Below are 6,976 nucleotides of genomic sequence, written 5' to 3'. Positions count from 1 at the left end.
TCAATACTACTTTCAGTTTCATTTCATTGCTCTGTTACACTGAGAAGGTGTGAAGGCCTTTCCAGATGAGTTGAACCCCTTCTCCAAAATGTAGAGATGTAGTAGTTACCTCTGCATGGATTCCACCCACCCCATTTCTGGGTTAGTGCAATTATTCTTCAGAAAAATATATTTTCCAAACAAGAAAGATGAGATATGATGATTTCTCCTCCTGATAGTATGAATGACTATTTTAAGTAAAATACTGTGTTGATGTTGTTTGTGATAGTTTCACTGGCACCATTTGGTTGGTGCCTGGGACATCATCACAGCCATCATAACACAAATTCTATCCTTCTTCTACTGCAGGCGTCCCCACCCTTTCTGGGCCAATGGGCACATTTGGAGTTTTGAGAGAGTGTCATGGGCAGTCTTGCCATGGGGTTGGGGCTTGCTGAATTATACAATGGTTGCCATGGTGGGCATGACCAGTCACACATTTCTCAGAAGACAAACTGGTGAGACTAAAGGAAAAATAACTTGCCCAAGAACCTAAGTACAAGACAGAGGTGAGATCTGAGCTCCAAAACACAAAACCACACTTTGGAACCCACATAAAAATGGTGGTGGCGGTCAGCACTTCGCTTTGCAGCATGCCAGCCTCCCAGTAAAAATAAATACATTAATAAATTTAAAAATGTTAAGAAATAAAATTAAAATCAGGAGGGCAGGGAACCTAGTGGGCACCAAGAGAGATGTCTGTGGGCACACTCGTGCCTATGGGCACCATGCTGAAGAACCAAGTTCTACTGGCATCCTGCTATACCACTTTTCCTACTTTGCTGTCTGTATTTTATTTGGAGACAGCCTTTCCTGATCTTTTTTTTTAACCTTCACCCAAGCATTATGCATCTTTGGGGACCATTGGCTGCAACAGGGTCCAGTCCCCCCCTCACTCGCCTTTTTCCAAGGAGATGGAGGTATAACACCACTTGACCTGGTGGAGTAAATCTAATGCACTTGGGGGGGGGGAAACCTTTACAAAATTGTCTGAAATTGCCCAATTTTAAGACATAAATTTGGATTTTCAAAGCACGCAACTGCTACTGACCTTTGCTGAAGATTGTAGCCTCCTGACTCCTTTTTGGTATGTATGAAAACTCCAGCTTTAAAGTACACTGGTTACAAATTCCGGTTCTCAGACTACAGATCCTATAAACTCATTCACAATGCCCCAGTTTTCAAACAAAGGGTTTATTTAGAATCCTTTTTCAGCCATCTCACAACAGAAGAAAAGGCATATTATTACTTTTCCTTCCATGCTTAATTTATCCAAGGGTCTGAAGGCTTGCTAGTGACCAGCATGAGACGGGATCTTCATTAGCTCAACTACTGCCAAGTGGTTAATCAAAGACGGTTAATCAACTGCCATGAATCCGATTGGATTGCACCAACTAGAGGTGCACTTAGGATTTGGCTGAATCCCCAATCCTGAACTGAATTGAGATGATTTGGACAGATTTGGGAGATGTTCAAATCGAAGGGGGCTCCTCAGAAGTTTGGGCCAAATCCAACTCTGAATACTCCTGAGGACTTGAAGGGACCCAGAGATCTGGTACACATAATTGCAGGATGGTTCATAAGCCACGGTGGCTTGTTAATCACTCTCTGTGTGCCCATTGTGTGCTGCCCACTTTACATAATTACCCTCACCAGGGGTGGCTTGTCATGACCTCCACACCCAGCATGGGTGTATGGTTGGGCTGGTTAACATACATCAGGCTGGTAATCCAACTGTGTTCCTTACTTGATGGTGATAGCTCGATCTCAATGATTCATGCCATGGTAACCTCGTGTTTAGCTTACTGTAACATGTGGGGCTGCCTTTGAACACAGTCCAGAAACTTCAGTTGCTACAAAATATGGTGGCAAAAGTACTGACTGGAATTGGGTGTTACTAAATCATGTATTGCCAGTATTGTAGCACTTTCACTGGTTCCTGGGGTTGTCTCAATGAGTGATTAGTCTGAGCTGGCTGCGTTTGGAGGTCTTTAGGGATACATGATGTCATGGCCATCTCACAGTCACCCCAGAGCTTATCACGGAAAATGGTTCTTCTGAGACTACCTTTAGTCTGATTGTTTTCCTTAATTTGGCTTGTCTGCCCTTCTGTTGTAGCATGCACCACCCTCTGCATTTCCTCCAGCATGATTTCCCTGCCCAGGGGTGTGTCTTTCACTGGGATGTGACCTCATTGACCCCAGTCAAGGGTTGTTTCCCCAGTGTTTTCCTTGCCTGTGTTTCCCTGATGTTTCTGCCATTTCATGGCTGGCCATCAGAGTTCTGAGCTACCTCATGCATTTACTTCACCTTGCCTACCACTAAACTCTGGTGACCATCCCCATAAAGTATAGGTGTGCTCCGGGTAGACTGTAACTTAAAAAAAAAAAAAGTAAATAAAGCAAACTAGTGCTTTTGTCCATACTACCTACACCCCCTATCTCACTATTGCACATTTGTCCAGCAATACCTATACCCCCTATCTCACTATCTCACATTTGCCAGCTATTCCTATACTCCCTATTGCACTATGGTGCAATAGTGTAATAGTGAATAGGGGGTACAGGAACAGCTGGCAAATGAGAGATAGTGAGATAGAGGTATAAGTATTGCTGGACAAATGCATGATAGTGACACAATGACATTCAAAACCCCTTTGTAGGTGTGTTTTGTTTAACTACTTCCTTTCATGATGGGTGATTTCTTTCATCTCACCATGCCTCTATCACACAATTGTGCAGTTGTGTGATAGAGCAATTGCATGATAGAGCAAATGTGTGATAACGGTATAGTGGGATAGGGGGTGTAGGCGTTGCTGGACAAATACGCGCTAGTGACAGAATGAGATAGCGCTTTCAGAGGGGAAGAAAAAAAAAGAAATTGGCAGAATTGGGCATAGCTTGGGGAAGCAGGGGTCTCCTCAGAAGTAACTCCCATTGTGGTCAATGAGTCTAATTCTGTAAATATCCATGCTGCCTTCCTTTACTGTTTGCTTTGTTGAAAGGAAGCAATTAATGGGGGGGAGGGAGAGAGAGAGAGAGAGAGAGAGAGACCTCCCAGTATTTTTTCTAGTAACAAAAGATCTGCAGCTGTGTTTCCTTACTGTTTGCTTTGTGGGTGTAAGGAAGTAATTAGTGCTAAGCTTCGATCCATCACATTACTGGAGTATCAGAAGAAGGAGAAAGGAAAGCCTGGAAGGGGGGTGGGGGTGGGAGGCTCTCTTATTGGTTGAGCGGCCCCTGCCAGTCTGATGATGTTTACTTCAATCCCCCCACCCCACCCGGAAGTATGTTCTGTGAAGCAACATATACTGGTGTGGTGAACTCACTCGTGGAGCCGTGTGTGGACCAAAGTGCACCAAACTGATTCCTTGAAAAAAATCCAGGTAATCCTCTATTCGCTTCTCCTTCCATTGTTGTGGAAGGACACAACAAACGATCCCGCCGGATCGTTTCTGGGTTCCATTCAAACTGCTAGTTTTAAACTATAAAGCCCTTCATGGCTTAGGGCCATAGTATCTGAAGGACGGCCTCTTTCCACATTCTCCTGCCCATGTTCTCAGATCATCATCAGAGGCCTGCTCTGAGTGACCCTGCATACTAAGGTTTGATGGGTGTCTGCTCATAAGTAGGCCTTTTCAATGGTAGCCTCCCAATTGTGGAATGTTTTTCTCAGAGAGTTCTGCGTGACACCACCATGGTTGATTTTTTGGCACCAGGCAATTACCTTTCTGTTCTCTCAGTCCTTTTAACTTGCTATATACTGACCTGCCCAGATATATCTTCAAGTTATGTCTTAGAGCTATTTTGTTTCCATTGGATAGTGTCTGATATTTTTAGTATTTTGGGGGGTTAGTACGCTAAGTCTTTGCTATTTTAAACTGCATTTCTGGCTGCTTTTAAGGCTTTTTAAAATGGTTTTTCACTGCATTGTTTTATTTTGTATTTATCTATGTTGCCCTGAGAGTTTTTGCCCTTACATGTTCAATGGATGGATGGATGGATGAATGAATGAATACCCCCCCACACACTGTTGTAAATAAATAAATAAATAAATAAATAAATAAATAAATAAATAAATAAAATGCCATGAAGCAGGCTCAGCAGGCATGTCTTGTGTTTAGTGATTTGGTGTGCCATAACATACAGGCTGAAAACAGCATCTTCTTATCATTTTGTTTGTACATGACTGGTGCTTTATAAATGATAATTGATGAAATCAGCCACAGTATCACTTGTGTATGGTTGATTTCATGAGCTGTGTGAATGCAGAGGTCCCTGGGTGATTTGACTCTTGACCACAACGAAAGTTACGCCTGCATTCCTAAATCTGTTTCAGATTGATGGGACTGACTCCCAAGTAAATATGGCTAAGAATAGATTGATCTGAAAGCCCGTCAGATTTAGGTCATGTATGAACTGATGATCTAAACTGGCTCCTTTCCAGTATGTGGCCTGACGCTGGAAAGAATGAAGAGCGCGACTCCTGGGATATTTACTTTATGAAGTTACTGTGTGCTGGATCTCCGGTTTCATGCCTGAGTTAATCTCCTCTGTGTAAATGACTGGAGCCTCTACTGCCTTCACTAAGCAGTGTATTAATGGCTTGAGGCATATCTGAATTTTCAGGATGATGTATGATAGGTGACAACGTGGGGCTCATTGAGGCTTGAGGGAGACCGGGAAAAATATTGCAGCTAGGTGTAAATTAAAAGAATGTGTCAGATGTAGACACTTCGAAAGAGTTCCAGGATAACAGCTGTCACCATGGTCCCTAGAGGTTCTGATTTGTATGATGTGAGTGGAAAGTGTTTCTCACCAATTCTGAAGTCATAAATGCTGCACCAACAAAAACACAGCCTCAAATGCTGGATTAAGCTTCCCGAGAAGTTATTTGTTTTTGTGAGTATCAATCCACACGAGCTTGAGTTATTAAGCATGGAGACACATTTCTTCATTAGAAAAGACAGTGGGTTCTGAAATCACTGAAAGTCCAGAGCACTGTACCATATATGCTTACTTGAAAATATTACTTAGTACAGAGCGTGGCAATTTAGCAGTGACTACGGCTGAGTTTAAATGGGATGCTGACCATGGGAAAGCATTTGTCCATATGGAGATGAAGTTCCAGCCATTCCATCCATTGTACTTCATCTCAATATGTTTACTGTTTGTAGGGTAGAGTGGCCAGGTGGCCTACATTCCAGAAGGCAGACCTTTGTCCGTGGACAGTCCTGTATGTGGAGGTGTCTTTTATTTGATGGGCTCTCAAGACCAAACCTGGTGAAAAGCTGAAGAACCATCAGAAGAAAGAGCAGGGGCCTTGAAACTGCCCATCAAGGGTGAGCACTTGGACAGCAGACTGAATAGGCACACAGGTCATGCAGGCTTCAGCCCCAATTTGAGCTTGCCCTGACTTTAATCAGGGCTCGCATCATGTCTCTGCCATTTGCAGCCAGAGATTGTGGGGCTTCGTAGGTTATGTTTTTAATGTATTGTACACCACCCAGAGAACTTTGGTTATTGGTCAGTTTAAAAGGACAGTAAATAAAATAAATACATACATTTATTAGTATGGAGGAACATTTAAATGATGTGTAAATCCTCAGCTGTAGTTTGAAGTGGTGCGGCCCCAAACAAGTTAACACATCAAGGACAGGAGAGAACAAATGCACTTCTGTACCTTACATCTTAAGTACAGATGCTCTAAAATACTTCTGTGCATTTGCCTACCTCCAGAGTGTTAAGTCCACCAGCCTTTCTACTGCAGCTTTATTCTGAAATACCAAGAAGACATACCACAGAACAATACCTGTTTTATCATATTTAATGGAAACTGAAACTGAATTTTCCATTCCTCATGAGTTCAGCACTAAATTTACAAATCATTCACCCAAAGTCCTCACAGTATAATGGTGGTAATATGGCTGACCATTATTTTAAACCAGATTTCCCCAACCTTGTGCCCCCCCAGATGTTTTAGACTTTAGCCCCCATCAACCTCAACCAGAATGGCCAATGGTCAAGAATGCTGGGAGTTGGAGTCCAAGACATCTGGAGGGCACCAGGTTGGAGAAGTCTGTTTTAAACCATACACATGACTGATGTCTTGATTAATCTTAGATTGTCACAACTCCATCTTTTACTGAAGCAACTTTAGAAATAAAACCCAACCTAAGACAACACAATGATTTAAAACAGCCAGTCTATCTAAAATTAATGTCACCGAGGGGTGCCATGGGCACCAATTTGCCCCAGGACACCTTTCTTGGCACTTGCCAAGATGCCCTTCCCCTCCTATTTTTTTTTTCAATTAATGCATTTTGCTATGAAATAAACTGTTGGTACTGAAAACTGTGGGTTCAAAGGAGACATTTATTTTGCTGGGGCTCAGACCCCACCTCTGCCTTCTAATCAGTCTTTTGGGCTGGCTACTTGTCCTGTGCCTCTCTTGGCAGCCATTTGGTGGTGGTACCCAGAACGGTTTCTCAAGTTGCCAAATGTGCCCACAGTGGAAAATGGTTGCCTGCCCCTGAGATAGGTGACGTGACTAGGGGACTTTCAGAGCAATCTTGTGCTTGTGTACTCAGAAGTAAGTGCTACAGACTTCAGTGGGGCTTACTTGGGTAAGCGATTGCTCCTATTGTGCCATTTTTTAAAAAAATGTATGCATTTCATTTTTCAAAGAGACTTCATGAAAAGGCAACATGCTTAAGATGATGTCTGAAACATGCACAGGCTACTCATCAATTCAGTCTGCATAAGTGCATATTGTTCGTTCCAATTTTATACCTCTCTGTTGCTGCATGGGACCAGGTACGACAGCAGGAGGGAATGTTTCAGAGTGCTCCAGGGAGCTCCTGAAAGACAGAAATAGTAGCTCACAAAATGTTCAGAAAGAAGTGTGAATTTGAAGTTGCTTTAAACATACAGCTATT

This window comes from Heloderma suspectum, chromosome 2, assembly GCF_057233095.1.
Source record: "Heloderma suspectum isolate Gila_16-S chromosome 2, 16-S_ref, whole genome shotgun sequence".
NCBI lineage: Eukaryota > Metazoa > Chordata > Lepidosauria > Squamata > Helodermatidae > Heloderma > Heloderma suspectum.
The sequence above is the reverse complement of the archived record's forward strand: the minus strand, read 5'-3'. Positions refer to the sequence as shown.